This window comes from Lepisosteus platostomus, unplaced genomic scaffold (assembly GCF_059453375.1).
Source record: "Lepisosteus platostomus isolate fLepPlt1 unplaced genomic scaffold, fLepPlt1.hap1 Scaffold_139_H1, whole genome shotgun sequence".
NCBI lineage: Eukaryota > Metazoa > Chordata > Actinopteri > Semionotiformes > Lepisosteidae > Lepisosteus > Lepisosteus platostomus.
Window position 1 is genome coordinate 42501 of NW_028291520.1, and position 16648 is coordinate 59148.

At 43.2% G+C, this 16648-nt stretch overlaps 4 non-coding genes and 1 pseudogene across 4 annotated transcripts; 2 read left to right on the top strand and 3 right to left on the bottom strand.

Annotated features, from left to right (window-relative positions):
- Positions 1-325: 325 nt before the first annotated feature.
- On the top strand, positions 326-444 carry LOC148636977 (5S ribosomal RNA). The gene has a single exon (XR_015931781.1). It is a non-coding gene; the product is annotated as a 5S ribosomal RNA (ribosomal RNA).
- A 636-nt stretch (positions 445-1080) lies between these two features.
- LOC148636978 (U1 spliceosomal RNA) lies at positions 1081-1221 on the bottom strand (annotated as a pseudogene).
- A 635-nt stretch (positions 1222-1856) lies between these two features.
- Positions 1857-1929, bottom strand: trnar-acg (transfer RNA arginine (anticodon ACG)). The gene has a single exon. It is a non-coding gene; the product is annotated as a tRNA-Arg (tRNA).
- Positions 1930-3529: 1600 nt separating this feature from the next.
- On the top strand, positions 3530-3611 carry trnas-gcu (transfer RNA serine (anticodon GCU)). The gene has a single exon. It is a non-coding gene; the product is annotated as a tRNA-Ser (tRNA).
- A 12637-nt stretch (positions 3612-16248) lies between these two features.
- Positions 16249-16321, bottom strand: trnar-ccu (transfer RNA arginine (anticodon CCU)). The gene has a single exon. It is a non-coding gene; the product is annotated as a tRNA-Arg (tRNA).
- Positions 16322-16648: the final 327 nt, after the last annotated feature.

Below are 16648 nucleotides of genomic sequence, written 5' to 3' on the forward strand. Positions count from 1 at the left end.
CCCGGCCGACGTGTTGGACCGGTGCGCTTTACGTGCTGAAATAAACACGCGAAAGCCCCGAAATGTTTCCAGAGTGCTGTGCACTGGAGGTTTTTGTCTGGTGAAGACTTGCCTGGTGCTCCTCCGTGCAGATTGTTTGTCCTCCTCCAGTGCGGGACGAGCCAACACAAGGGAGCGCATTCGCCAACATCCAGGCACGCAATGCGATTTGGAAAGCAGCTCCTTTCCAAAGAGTTGCACACGAACGATCCTTCAGTCCCGCTCGGGGGGCACGGAACCCCCGCCACACACAGCTTCAAGTAGCGAGTCAGGCGGCAGGGGTTTCGCTTACGGCCACACCACCCTGAACATGCCCGATCTCGTCTGATCTCGGAAGCTAAGCAGCGTCGGACCTGGTTAGTACTTGGATGGGAGACTGCCTGGGAATACCAGGTGCTGTAAGCTTTTGCTCTCCCGGCCAGCAGGGGTCGCCGTTGGTGCCGTAGGCTTTGGGAGGAAAACCTGCAGGATGGAAAGGTGATCTATAGCCTCATCTCTAGAGATGTTTTGTTGCTGTGGCATGTGTGTGACCCATATTCAAAAAAAAAAACCCGTCTGTAAAACGAATATCGAAGCTGCCTCTAAATCTGCAAATGAAGATGAGTCGATAAACCACTCGTTTTTCGTATAACTAGACATATATTCATTTGTTACCGATTTCATTCATTGAGCACGGATACAATAGAGGTACAGCCATTCACTGTTTGACATGTCTGCACTGGTACAGAACCCAGCAATCAGAAAACGGGTGAAACTGTCTTTAGACTCAGCATACAGTACCGAGGCCCCCCATGACCAAATAAAGGCTAACCTCGATAATCAGCCTAAAGAACGCAGACTACAGCAAAACGACTGACTTTGAAAAGGGAATGAACGTCCGGAAGGAGTAGTGGAACTAGCTTGAGATGCTTCTCCGGACCCCTAACTAAAAGCCAGCGAGAACCAGCAGCGGCGTCCACTCCTGTTGAACCGGGATCCTTCCGCAGCCACGCAGCTCGTGGTGTCCTAACCCTCCCGTATCTGATTTTGGACCAAGCACATCAGGGGAGAGCGCGAACCCAGTCCCCCACTACCAGAAATTATGCAGTCGAGATTCCCACATTTGGGGAATTCGCAGGGGTCAGCACAGCCGGAGTGCAACGGCCGAGCCTCGCCCTGGGTGAACCGATTCGATTTCGATTTTTAAGAACTTTATTTTCTTTTCACAAAAAAATACAGGACATCACAAATCAGAAAGCTTTACATTAATATACATACTTAAAACAGTATATATGATCACATCTCATTACATTTTGACACGGTAACAGTTACATAGCAACAATTTTCTTTTTTTCTGGTGCAAATCACATTCTTTACTTAAACATGATAATGTTTTTCACAGTTTCTTGAGATATTGACCTATGCTCTCTATTTCCCGTTGACTAATTACAACTGAGTGTCGCATGAGCAGTTACATAAACTTGTCTGGTATATTTGAACACAAGTGCCGTTCTTCAATTAAAACTAACAGTACATTGTCAGGGACATTCAGTTCTATACAAACAAGAGACAGACAAGAGAATATTTCTACCGTTCATGTGGACTACGTGTTGACTTACTGATCGGAATAATTGAAAAGTTCGGGCTCATAGCCGATGCAGTGCGTGCTAATTAGAACAGCAACGCTGAGCTCTCAGCACCGTACTGAGCCCAGGTGTTTTTCTAAAGCTGTCAGGTGCAGTTCATTTACATGAAGGAAATCTCTTACTGGGTACGATTACAATGCAGTAAGTAGCACAGACTACTTAGGGAGTAGCCCGATGCGTTTAAAAACGACCCGAGCCAGGCAGGAGTCGAACCTGCAATCTCCTGATCCGTAGTCAGACGCGTTATCCATTGCGCCACTGGCCCCGGTGTGACACTGCAGGACTGTAACCCAGTGAGATCAGCACTGCAACTAGTAAACTATTACCCCCGGTCCATTCTTTACCAAAAGTGAGAAACACCTGTTTTCTACATTTTGTCTGTTTTAAAACCATATCTTCTGTCTTTTGCACTGATATTCTGATTCATTTCGATTTCAAAGAAAAAAAAAACATTATCTTCCAAAGCATCATAAAATTGTCCCTTCTTCCAGACTCTACTTCTCTCTTGTAGTAGTACAGCAGACCTTTCCAGGTGAGCAGGTCACAGAGTCCGAAATGAGCTTCCTCCATCAAGCAAAGTACCTGAACATGACTCTGTCTTCATAAAAGTGCCCCTGTAATAAAGAAATTAAATCCGAAATCAAGAGGGCAGTTGCCTACTGAAGTTCAAGAAGTCATCAATTTTAACCTAGCAACACATTAAAGGCTGCATCTATACAAGTACGATTCTAGAAATGCTCACCAGATTACGTTTTAAGAAGGAACTGCGCCTCAGGTTCCGCCGAGATCTTAACTCGGATGGCAGGATTCAGAGTCCGGAGTGCGGACTGATGGCGCACGGAGGGTCCACATACTGTGGATCCCTCAGTGATCTTCCGCGTGTTCAAACAGCCAGCGTGTGACTCCCCTGTCCCCGTGACCTCATTGCTCTGCTCTCGCCTCTGTGCAGCCGAGCCCGACTCATGGTAAAGTGGAAAAAAATATGCCCTCAACGTGAGATTGACTCTGGAGTGAGGATAGACGTTACCTTTTTATCGTTGAACAGGATGTATGTGATGTGGCGACTAGGTTCAATTTTGTATCCTCTTTAAAAGATTAAGGACTGGGGTGAGCGTGATTTACCACCCTTTCAGCTAAGAACCCGACGTGCGCACCGTTTAAGCTGCATAGACTCGGTCGTTTAACTCTTCTCCATTAGAAGGGTTAAGGTTAAAGAAAAAAACATTGCTGACTTCTTTTTTGCCAGCCACGAGTGCTGATTAGCAAGGTTTGTATTTCATGTTTTGCAAGTTGCATCCATTATAAGAAAAACAAGTTGTTCAAGACAGGAAATGAATGCTTGCATTTAATTAAGTCTAGCCGTAGGCGGTTGTCCATAATGACCAGTTCTGTTCGAGAAGACAGAACAAAAAAGGCACCGCTGGGATTCGGAGCCAGGGTCTCCTGTTTACTAGACAGGCACCTTAAGCAACTAAGCCACGGCGCCCCAGGAGAGCTGTCCTTTGACAGCCACTTGGACACACCACTCAGACACATCTGCATTCGGTGTGTGCTCCGCCTGCTCGCTGAGCAAGTTGCCACCTTTACATATAATAGCAACATCAACACCAAGAGAAAGGGTGACAAATGGCTTTTATCTGGAACTTTTCATGTCCAAGGAGCTCAATGTGCTTTCTGTGTACAACAGGGCCACTGAACTCCACACTGGCCACTGAACCACAGCAGTGGCTTGCTGGCTTGACATCTCCCAAGGAAAATGTTGAAATCGCACGTGGAACAGGAAAATGACCCTCGAGTACGGGGGAAAAAAAAGAAAAAGATCATCTGGAGCGCGCCAACCCATGTCCGGACAGCGCAGATCCCTCGACGAGGTGGCCGAGTGGTTAAGGCGATGGACTGCTAATCCATTGTGCTCTGCACGCATGGGTTCGAATCCCATTCTCGTCGCGCTCCATGTCTGACACGTGTGCCCGTTCGGCGTTGGCCCTCCTGTCGTTTGCTCCGGTTCTAGAGCCGTGCGTTTTCTAGCGGTGGCTGAACATGGTATAGTAGGCTAACGTCGGTATCGAGCAGTAACAGTAACGGTATTTACGTGTCGCTGCTGCCAAGTGGCTCTGGGTTGAGACCGCGTTTTCACTTACTTGCAACGCAAACGGAGAAAGTGATTTTTGACAGTCTCTCGAGAGACCGCGCTAGGTGTTTAGGGATAGACTTTGTCAGTTCCCCCTGGGATGGTGGCCTCTCAAATAGTTTGTGATTCCTTATACAGTAGAAGCCTGCTTCGTGGCTTAAATCCAAGCTAAGGAAACGAGTTAGAGGTCTGATGCAGAACTGCGAATTCAATGAAGGGGAACACTACAGTACATTGCACTGTATGTGTGAGGAAAGCTGCCCCCTTCAGTCCCTTGTCGACCGAACAGAGGACTGTAAAGGATACCGCCAAGAAACTTAAGGATGCTGGTTGGAATCCAGCTCCAAAGAAGCCCCTTTGGGTGTTATGTCATCAAAAAGTAAGAACAGCGAATCTCCCTTTGATCAAAAGCGCAACAGAGCTGTTTTCTGTGGAGCAGGTTTCAGACCCGTAGACCTGTTTTATTTGTAGGGCAGGGCGCATTCCCAAACGCGAATCTCCTGTTTTAGAAATGCTTTGGGCGGCGTGAAGTGAAAATAAGAAGTGGGCTCCAGATGCACATGGAAGCAATCAAGTGTTTCATCCGAGCTGTTTCAAAGACTGCCCAAGAGCTTTCCTTTCACAGAGGCGCAACGATTAATGATGGGGGTGCACCCTTCAATGCGCCTTACGACTCTAGGGAGTGATTGAGACGATTCGTAGCGTGTGCTCATTTCTCTCTATTCCCCGTGTCGCAGTGGTAGGATGACGTAAATTACTGCTTCGACACGTAACGGCATTATAATCACGTGCAGGAGCTGAGGGCTTTAGTTTTGTTTCGTTTTCCATGGCGTTCGTAAGCGCGCAAATCAAAGGCAAGTCCTGCGTCTAACACGAAAGTAAATGCTTTTGAAAGTGCAGTGTGGTGCAGCTTGTAAAATCCTTGTCCACATTTGTGGTTTGTTGATGTTTGTTCTGTCTGCCAAAGTTGCATTTTGACATCCGGACGGGGGGACTTTATCATTTGAACGTGAAGCCAGCCTTAAACCCTCTGAGGCGTGTCTGTCTGCCGGCACGTATCTTGTGAAAGGTATTTTTTTTTTAACGGAGAGCAACTTTAAAAAGGTATCCGCAGCCACCTCGCAGTCCGTGTTTGATTATAGGAGGAATGCGGCGGCGGCGGGCTCGCTTTTGTCGTGGTCGAGTGGTTAAGGCGATGGGCTCGAAATGCGTTGGGGCTTCCCCGCGCAGGTTCGAAACCTGCCGACTCCGGCGTCTGCCGCATGTCGCCTTGTGCCTGCGCGGCAGAGGCGAAGTGCCGCTTCTCCTTTCCTGGTACTATAACAACGCTAAATCGCTTGGCCCCGCTGCCATGGACATCAATTCTTCAGATAACCACACACTTTGCCTTCGCACCTCTGGTGCTCTGCTTATGCCTTTGAAAACCTAATGAATAAAGCTGAAAGAACCGACACAATATGTAGGTGCTCGTAAAGCACGCAGTAAAGAACTGTTAACAGCAAGGGTTTCAGTGGGTTAACTGAGGAGAAGGCGTGATCGCTAATTGTTGACTTTGTATTTGGTGTTAGAAACACTCTTACTGCGCATGACGTGCAACAAATGTAGCCACAGAAATTGCATCACGCTTTCATGTATGCTATTGCAGACACCAACGTTGCCTAGATAGAAAACCGAAATAGCCGTGGGTTTGCTTGCTGGTCTGAAGGATCTCTCTTCGAATCTCTGTCATTTGTCAATGGAAGTAAAAGGCGCTGCAATCTCATACGTTCAGAATCAAACTCGCAGCTGTTGTTCGACTTTATTTCTTGACTAATTACAACTGAGTGTTGCATGAGCAGTTACGTAAACTTGTCTGGTATATTTGAACACAGATGCCGTTCTTCAATTAAAACTAACAGTACATTGTCAGGGACATTCAGTTCTATAAAAACAACCCAGTGGGCATTGATTCATCGAATATACGTATATTTACGGTGAAATTACGTCTATACGTATATATACGTCGCCTAGACGTATAATCAACGTCGAATTGCAACCGTAAAATCGACGACATGAATAAACGCATATATAACGTCGAAAACACATCTAACACAGTGCCTGAGACTTTTTATTGTAAATTACGAAGTAAATTATTTTGGCAGTAATTAATTTACACGTGTATAATACATATAGTAAATATAATAAATTAATTACTGCCAAAATAATTTACTTTGTGCACCGTGCAGAGTGCCGTATACTCCTAGTTGCGGCACACACGATACATACAGTAAAAAGCCTCAGGCACTGTGTTAGATGTGGTTTCGACGTTATATAATAATAATAATAATAATAAACTTTATTTTATATAGCGCCTTTAAAGGTGGCTTCTCAAAGCGCTTTACAGGATGACAATAACAATAAATAAAAAGACTACAACAATAAATAAGAAAATTTCACAAGACAGGACACAATTATAATTACAACAATACAACAATAACAATAGAGGAGACCGTGGAAGATGGTATTAAGAAGAGCAGAGGGGTGAAGAATGGAACCAGTTAAGTAAAGGCTTTTCTGAAAAGGAGGGTTTTGAGTCTGGATTTGAAGGAGTTTAGAGAAGGTGACTCTCTAATATCCTTGGGCAAGGAGTTCCAGAGCTTGGGGGCATAGCAGGAGAAGGCCCTGTCGCCCATACAATGTAGACGGGCTTGGGGGACAGTAAGGAGGGCAGAATTTGAAGAGCGGAGGTTGCGAGGTGGGGAGTAGGGCGATAAAAGTTCAGACAGGTATTGAGGTGCCAAGCCATGTAAAGCCTTGTAGGTGAGCATGAGGATTTTAAAGTCTACGCGGAATTTGATCGGAAGCCAGTGCAAGTACTCCAGGATAGGAGTAATGTGAACACTTGCACTAGATCTGGTCAGGATTCTGGCTGCTGAATTTTGGACATACTGCAGCTTGTTCAGAGTAGATTTAGATACCCCAGGGAGCAGAGCATTGCAGTAGTCAATTCGAGAGAATACAAATATGTTGATCAGCTTTTCAGCCACAGTTAATGATAGCATAGGGCGTAGTCTTGCAATATTTCTAAGGTGAAAAAAAGATGTTTTGACAGTATGCTGTACATGTGGGTCGAATGTTAAGCCAGAATCGAATATAACCCCAAGGTTTTTCAATTTTGATTGGAGCTCAAGTACAGAGCCATCTACAGACAGGGTTACAGGACTGGCTTTACGAAGTTGATGGGGGGTACCAATAAGCATGACTTCAGTCTTGTCACAGTTAAGATGAAGGAAGTTTTGAGTCATCCAAATCTTTATGTCAGAGATGCAATTAGATAGAATAGAGACAGCCACATCAGTGTGGGGTTTGGTATGGATGTATATTTGAGTATCGTCAGCGTAAAAATGAAAGCTGAGGCCATGTGATCTTAAAAGCTGACCAAGTGGGAACATGTAAATGCTGAAGAGCAAGGGGCCCAGTATTGAGCCCTGAGGGACACCAGACTTGACAAGACCAATTTCAGACCTGTACCCATTGAGAGAGACAAAGTGACAGCGATCAGTGAGGTAAGACTTAAACCATTTGAGGGCAGTGTCAGAGACTCCAAACACAGTCTCTGAATATATGCGTTTATTCATGTCGTCGATTTTACGGTTGCAATTCGACGTTGATTATACGTCGAGGCGATGTATATATACGTATAGACGTAATTTCGCCGTAAATATACGTATATTCGACGAATCAATGCCCACAGCTTGGCATACAAGGGTTTTGCTGAGGGGGTCTTGCCACCTGCCTGAAAAAAAACAGTAAAATGTTTGAGTGCCTATAGAGTTTCTATTTTTATTTTCTTGACAAAAGTTGATACCATTTCCTGGACACCCCGTCCCCCATCAGTGCGCGGTGCCCGGGGAAAAATCTGTAGGGGGGCGTCTGAAATTCTGAGGGGGGAGTGATATTTCGGTTGAAACGGAGCTGTACGGTGCAGCTACCCAAATGAAATCTCGCAGCTATGCCATTGATTAGTGCTTCATGATAGAAGATAACGACTAGCAATCTGGTATTTGCGATGAAGTTCAGTTTCACATTTTTCGTCACTCTCACGGTTTGTATTGCCTGGAGCGAAAAGTACCATAAGCGTTCATTTTTGCAGCTACATGGACGTTCTGAATCGTTAAGAAAAAAATGTAAAACCAACAGAAAGCACAGACTGCTATAACTAGTCCTAGTTATATAACGATTTTAAGTATAATGATAAACTACTGCAAGGAATCGGTCCACCTGAGCAAACAGGATCGTAATGTTGACACTCAATAACGACACTGATATGTGCAGTTCCTGGACGGATAGCCCTCCTGCCCATCAAACAGACTGAGTGACTGTTCGTGTCATTTAGTGTTGTCTGACCATTGACAAAGTACAACTATTTTTTTAGGGCGCAAATTAAGTTAGGTAAATCTTTTTGCCCAAAACTGAAGGGGCGACATTCCCCCCTCCCCCCATGATGCCAGGCCTGTCCCCATCCTATTCCATAATGTCATTATATATAATACCATACAACAGTGACCGATCCTTACTAACTGCATGCGTTAAAATTGCACATCAGCTCATAGCAGGGGGCACATAGCCGCGATGTATTATCAATGTTAAATTTCAACCATAATATCGACAACATTAATAAACGCATACGTTGAGAAAATATCGAACCCAGCATATTTTCCGGTTATATATCACAATGCATTGCTAGTATTCGTTGGTCACCATTTTGGACACGTTTTTCAAACGTAGAAGTATATCTGCAAATATCTCAGCAATCCTCTTTTGACGAGTAAGTATGAACAATAATAATACTATCTGAATACATACAGATCTTTCTTAATATTATTTTGATTAAAATAGTACGTGAATAAGCAAAAAAATGGCACATAAAATAGTGTGAATGGGGAAGATGACACAAAATCGTTTTGCCGTTTCTCTTATTCTTATTCTATGTTGTACTTTCAAACTTTGGGTAATTAGGACAGACTTTATTGCTCAACTGCTATGATGCAAGCCAAATTTTATACATTTATTTCAGCTTTGAGCTTAGTAAACCGTTCATTTTTTAGATTATACTAAAGAAGATATTAATCATCATTTATTTGGGAAGTAATATTATATAATTTTCTCCTAGCTGCGGTGCTGAAGTCCCACCCTACATCAACAGAAAAAGAAATAAAGGAGCACGCAATGTGTTACTTGAAGAATGCATATGCAAGGCAGGGGGCCAGGAGATCTGGACTCTGAAAATAATAGGTTTTTGGTTCTAACTGTTAGGACAATTAGACAGGGTTTGCAAATAGTGGACAAAAATCGTCTTAACTTCCATTGTAATATTTTTTTTCTTGGAAATATAGAAGTTGTACATTTAAAAATGTATATTTGAATCAAAATGTGGTTTTGAGTTAGTGTGTTAATGTAATTAGTTTTGTGTTTGTCATTACTATACTGTATATTGCCATGTTACCAGAATTTGTAGCTGAAGTTTAAGACTAGTTGTGTTTTTTATGATTATTGCCCATATGTTGATTGTTGATTGATTGTATACAATGTATAATTTGAAATACGTATGTTTCAGGTGTGAATGTGTATTTTCAGAATAAATTTCTAAACCTAATCATTGGCTTGGTTTACTTGTTTCTACACCTATAAAATCTATCTTTGATGTATAATAGACCTCTAATGTTATCCGTATAATAGACCTCTAACCATATACGTATAATAGACGTCTAAAGTTATCCGTATAATAGACCTCTAACCATATACGTATAATAGACGTCTAAAGTTATCCGTATAATAGACCTCTAACCATATACGTATAATAGACGTCTAAAGTTATACGTATAATAGACCTCTAACCATATACGTATAATAGTCCTCTAAAGTTATCCGTATAATAGACCTCTAAAGTTATCCGGAACTCCAACCATATATGTATTATAGTCCTCTAAATTTATCCGTATAATAGAACTCCAACCATTTATGTATAATGAACGTCTAAACATAGACGTATAATTGACGTATAACTTTAGACGTATATTAGAATTTCATTCTAGACGAATTGTAGACCACATTTAGACGTCTAAGGTATACGTTTAATAGACGTATATTATACGTCTTTTGCCCACTGGGAAGAGACAGACAAGAGAATATTTCTACCTTTCATGTGGACTACGTGTTGACTTACTGATCGGAATAATTGAAAAGTTCGGGTCATAGCCGATACAGTGCGTGCTAATTAGAACAACAGCAACGCTGAGCTCTCAGCACCGTACTTAGCCCAGGTGTTTTTCTAAAGCTGTCAGGTGCAGTTCATTTACAGTACGCCCCGTGTCTCAACGGTAGGACGGAGTCAAATACTGCCTCGACAGGCAACAGCATTATAATAAACCGCAGGACTTGAGGGCTGTTGTCTTTGAATGTTCCAAGGCATTCGTAAGAGCGTAGGTCAAGGGCCATTCGTGCATCTCCTGTAACTCGAGTAAAAATGCTATTCAAAGTGCAGTGACTGAAATCGTCATCCACATCTCTCCGTTGTTGATTTCTTTCTGTCTAAGAAAGTTCTATTTTCATGTCCGAACGGGGAGACTTTATCATTCCAACTTGAAGCCACCCTTAAGTACTCTGAGGTGTGTGTCTGCTTACACGTATGGCGTAAAAGGTTTCTTAAACGGAGAGCGAACTTGAAAAAAGTTGCCGCCGCCGCCGCCTCGCACTCCCTGTTCGATTGTAGCAAGAAGCCAACAGCTGGCGTATTCGCTGTAATCGTGGCCGAGTGGTTAAGGCAACAAACTTGAAATATGTTTGGGTCTCACTGCGCAAGCTCAAATCCTGCCGACTACGGTGTCCTTTGCATTTGCTCTCGTGCGTGCATGAAAAAGGACCAGCGCTGTTTTGTTTTCGCTGGGACCTTTAACACTCTAAATCGCCTAGACCCACTGCCTTGGAAATCGATTCTTCAGCACCCACGAGTGACGCTTTGCAGCTGGACGCAGATAACGATGCTTTTCTGCAACGAGCTTTCCAGCTGAATTTTCTCGGCAGCTCCATACTGAACCTGTTCTCCATTGCAACATAGCGGAGGCTCGTCACGTCTATAGCAAGGCTGTGTAGGACCGCATACGCCACAGTGACTTGTACACAGACCACATAAAAGGCAAGCAAAATACACGTTTAAAATTCCAAAGACTCACAAGGTCAGAGGAACAGCGATGACCTGAACAGATCTGTTACAGAAGTCTAGGTTGACCTTTTTAGAGCTGTAATTGCATTTTTGTTTAATAGAAGATCAAATCTACTCGCATGTACCAGCAACTTACAGTTTATTGATGTTAATTCTATTTAAGTAATAAGATTGCTAACGATGTTGGACTTTAGCCGGTGTTTTTTAGAACAAATTGCTTACTTTTCTGTAAGGAATACGCAGTACGTGCCTTTGTCAGTCATTGCTCACCATACCTGTAACTTTCTTATCTAACTCACTTCCTCAAATGGTGAAGGTCCACAAACATAAATGAAAAAAACCCTTGTTGTAGATGAGGTGCACAAAAAAGCAGCCCCTGATAGTGTATAACACATTTATACTATTGCAGAGACACATGTAACATATATATATATACTGTATATATATATGAAACAGAAATAGAAACAGAAACAGGAATCGCTTACTCACCTGGAGAATCTCTGTAGGAATATATAGCATTTATCAATGGAAATAAAAGCTGCTTTAATACAGTGCATGTTCAAACTCAAACACTCAGCTGCTGTTCTTGTTTGTTTTGGGACAAATTGCAACTGAGCATCGCATGAGCCGTTACGTACCCTTATCTGTTAGGGAATTTCAAGGGAGGAGTTAGGTCAGAATGGGTAGGCTGCAAAACAACAAGTAAAGATTTATTCCAAGATGAAACGTTGTGGCGGTTTTCTTATCTTTTCAGCATGGACTAAACTTTTACGTGTTCCTTATATGCTATATATGTATATATTAGCACCAATGTCGTTCTTAAAAACTAACATGAAATTGTCAGGGACATTCAGCTATATACAAAGACGAGACAGACAAAGTAATAATTCTGTATTAACGTGGCCTACATATTGACGCAATGATCAAACTAACTGACATGTTCTGATTCAGATCCCCTGCAGTTCATGCCAATTAGAACAATAGCAATGCTGAGTCCTCCCCACCCTACTGAGCACAAATTCAGCTGCTCTCCAGTTCTGTTCTGCGTGTTTTTTCATTGCAATTGAGCTCGGAGCTGGAGATGATCTCCATACAGTTCTGTGTTAACTAGCCCGCACTTGCGTGCTAATTTACGGGTTGTGGCAAATGCTTTTCTATAGTTCATATACATGACGGCAACCTGTTACCGAGGAACCTGAGAGGTTTAAAAGCCTCACGAGCCAGGCAGGACTCAGACCTACAATCTTCTGATCCAAAGTCAGGCGCGTTATGCATTACGCCACTGGCCCATAGAACATGCGCTTGCACTCCACCACAGAGAGCTCTACACTGCTACTAGTAGTACACTTCCCCATCTAAATTTTCACAGCAAGAAACTTGTGTTTCCTTCTATTTTTATCAGGTTTAAAATATCATCTCCTTAAAACAGAAAAAGTGTTGTGTCGTGCTGAAATTCCGATTGATTTTGAATTTCTTCTCTTTTCAGCATGGAGTAAACCTTTGCTTTATCCTTTGCAGCCTAAGCATGCTGACGCAGCTACCTTTCTCTTAACGCGCCTCAATCATTATGCACCAAAACGATCAGCAGAATAAGTCGCCTTTGTGGTGATGTCACTCCTCTGCTTCACAAATGTCCTTAGTGACGGGCCATTTCTTTCTGCCATTTTTCCGGAGCGGTTATTGATTACTCCATCATTTCCCTCTTACTTTCCATCACTAGATTGAAAAAAAAAACAGAAACAGGCTGACAGGACGACAATCAAATTGCAAAAACTCATCAAAGCACTCGATAGAGTATTTGAATCCACAAGTAGCTACGAGCAACTTTGTCCTGGCTTGCATGAAAGTCGGAAAATGTCAAAAAGAAAAAGATGGTGGCTTTTTCATATTCGTTCTTTTATTTTTAGTTCGTTGCTTCTTCTGTCCATTGTCCTCCTGCCTGGCTCTTGACCTGTTTGAACGCACACAGTAGACTTTCATGCAGGGGATTTGTCCTGAGCCTCTGTGAAAGACCCACCCACCCCCATAAATAACTGCTCTAGAAACACATGAATGCAAAACTAAACCACAGCTTAAAGAGGAGCTTGTCATGACCGCCAGGCAGTTAAGACCAACTCTTAAGCGATCTAATCAGCACCAGCAGTGGGTGATTATTAACAAACGCCGCCGCACGAGTTAACCCACCTGCACACACTCCACCGTGCGGTACACAGTGCTATTTTTACCATCTTTACCTGCTTCCCGCTGGTATTGAGTCTACTCCTTGAGAGCTCTACCTGGCGTTTTTTCCATTACCTCGTTTATTCTGGATATTGGACTCCCCTTCTGCCTTTTCGACTTTAGACCTCGCCTCTCACCTCGGACTGTTTGCCACCAGTGTTCTCCCTGGATTACGACTTACCTTACGCCTCTTGACCACGAAACAAAGCAAAGCAGAGCAAAACAAAACGAACAAACGAAAACCCTCACGTCCCGCACTTGCATATAACGCCGTTACGTGCCCAAGCGGTATTGTACGTCATCCTAGCACTGCACCCCGGGGCGTATGGTATATGGGAACGAGCACATGCCACGAATCGTCTCGAATCACTCCCTACAGCTGTAAGGCACCTTGAAGCGTGCGCCCCCAACATACTTCTTTGCGCATCTGTGAAAGGTAAACTCTTGAGCAAACTCTGAACCAGCTCTAAGGAAACTAATCCGATTAGACGTTACTTTGACTCATCCTTTAAGGGACCCTTGTTAATTGGAGAATCCAATGATTTCGAATGAATTCTGTATGCGTTAAAAGACAGCTATACACAGAAAACATGCAGGACACTTCTCATGATGTTTCCCGAGCCGAAACACAGTGCATTTTTCCAAGCCATCTGACAAAGCCCGCCCACTGAAAACTGCAGCAGATCGTGTAAAGACGTTCAACTTTGTAACTACTGCACGCACGCACAGGAAGCAGAATAAATTCCTCTTTTCAAACTGTCAAAGGTTTGCTTTGCGAACACTGCAGGACATCGCACAATCGCTTTTGAACGGGGACAAACGATTTCTTATGGGGCGCAGTAAGTACAGACGTTTAAAAAGCTCCACTCATGCCGACGATGCAGCATGAAGAAGCGCAACCTAACGTTTGCATTCCTAGCAAATTCCTTTTATTTTTTTATAAATAAAGACAGTCTTGTTTAACAAACAACACACACAACATTTTACATTGTCAATTCAGTTCAAATCAATGTATTTCTATATAGCGCCTTTCACAACAAGGGCTTCCCAAGGCACTTAACAATGCAAGTTGTTAAGAGCCTTGTGTCTAATATGCCGCCTAGGTAACGTGCTGTCTCTTTGAGGCAAATGTTTAAATCCTCTGAGTTAAGTGCTGAAGTTATAGTAGTCCTATCAGTATTGTTGCCTCCGATCAACAGATCCTCAGTTTTCTCAGAGTTGAGTAACAAAACGTTTTCACACATCCAAGTATTTCCTTCATTAATGCATTTAACTAAAGTGATAATAGAAGAGTTGTCGTTTGGTGTAAACAAAATGTTTATTTGAGTGTCATCAGCATATGAATGAAAGTTCATATTATTTTTTCGGATTATCCTACCTAGCAGCAGCATGTAGAGAGAGAGAGCAATATTGGTCCCGGCACTGATCCCTCTGGTACCCCAAATTGAACTGGTGACGTTGATGAAGCAGTACAATTATTAGATATTTGAACATAATGAAAACGATGAGTTAAATGTGAAGTAAACCACTTAAGGACGGTTCCAAATAAGCCAACCTCAAACTCAAGCCTGTGTAACAAAACAGAGAGGTCAACCGTGTCAAAGGCAGCTCTAAGATCTAGAAGCACAAGCACTGTTGCATTCCCCGCATCAGTAGCTAAGAGAATATCATTTACGACTCTTGTTAATGCAGTTTCAGAAAGCAGACTGAAATTTCTCAAGTATATTATTTGAATCCAGATACGATTGACGTTGGGCAACAACTATTCTCTCAAGACTTTTAGATTGAAATGGGACCTTTGAGAAAGGCCTGTAGTTGTTAAGAACTTGTGGATCCAAATTTGACTTCTTAAGGAGCGGTCTAACAACCGCTACCTTAAATTGATCAGGTACAACGCCTGATGCAAGAGATGCATTCATCATACTAATTATAGGTCCTGCCAGTCCTTCGAGGGAATCTTTGACTAGCTGAGTGGGGATGGGATCTAGCGAACAGGTGGTTGACTTTGTCTTACGTCTGTGTTCATGAGTCCACCATAAGAAGAAATCTGAACAGGAGTGGTGATCATGCGAGGTCACCATGGAGGAAACCACTGCTCTCCCCCCCAAAAAAACCACCACTGCCCCTTTCAAGTTTGTTAAAGACCACATGGATGTTCCACAGCAACTCCTGGAACAATGTTCTGTGGACAGACGTGACAAAAGTTGAACTTGTTGGTAAATGTGCACAGCGTTATGTTTGGAGATAACAAAACACTGCATACCAACTCCAAAACCTCATCCCACCTGGGAAGCATGGCGGAGGCTGTACAGCTTGCAATCATCGAGGGACCGATGAATTCCAAGATGTATCAGGAAATTCTACAGCAGAATGTCAGGGTGTCTGCCTGTGATCTAAAACTCGAAAGACGCTGGGTCATGCAGCATGACAAAAACAAAGGAGTACATCAACAACAGAGTGGCTGAAACAGAAGAAATTCCGTATTTTGGGATGGCCAAGTAAGAGTCCTGACCCCAATCCCATTGAAGTGCTGTGGCATGATCTGAAGCAGGCCGTTCAGCGCAAGACATCCCAAAAATATACATGAACTGAAACAGTTTTGCATAGAGGAATAGGCCAAAATACCTCCTAACCGCTGCTCAGGTCTGACCAGCCGCTACAGAAAGTGGGGGTTGAGGTTTTTGTCATAAAGGAGGTTCCACTAGCTCCTTAATATAAGGGTTCACGTACTTTTTCCATCAATGACCTTGATTGTTTAAACCATTTGGTCAATAAAGAAACAGCAATGTCAAATGTTGGGCGTGTGTTGTTTGTTAAATCAGACTCTCTTTATTAATTATTATGACTTAGATAAAGATAAGATCACATGTTAGGAGCCATTCATGCAGAAATCCACATCATTCCGAAGGGCTGTTTACAAAATTATTTCTCCCAACTGTATGTGAGAGAAAAGCAGAGACGCTCACTGAGTAAGGTGGGGTTGTAGCTTTGCAAATCACAAGGACATTTGTACACTCAAAATGGGACAGGAGCACCCCAGATGGGACTCGAACCCACAATCCCTGGCTTAGGAGGCCAGTGTCTTAGCCATTAGGCCACTGGGGCACACTGGGTGGGGTCGATCACGCTGATGAAGAGCCAGTTTAGTTTTCCTTTGCTTTTTCAAAGGGATCCCCAAAATTAGGGAAGTTAGGCAGCAGAAGGTTTACTGTGACCTGAGAAGGACCGGCATCCAATCACGGTGATACACACACACACGCTCTCACTCATCTGAGCTACACAGCTACCAAGATGATCTCAGGTGTGCCGAGCTGGTACGGAACATATTGAACTGATCGACAGCGAATTGTCTCTCAAACAGGCTTTTCACCTCTGAGCTCCCTGACTGACAGTGATCAGCTACAGATGCAGCCATTCAAAGTGAGTGGTACA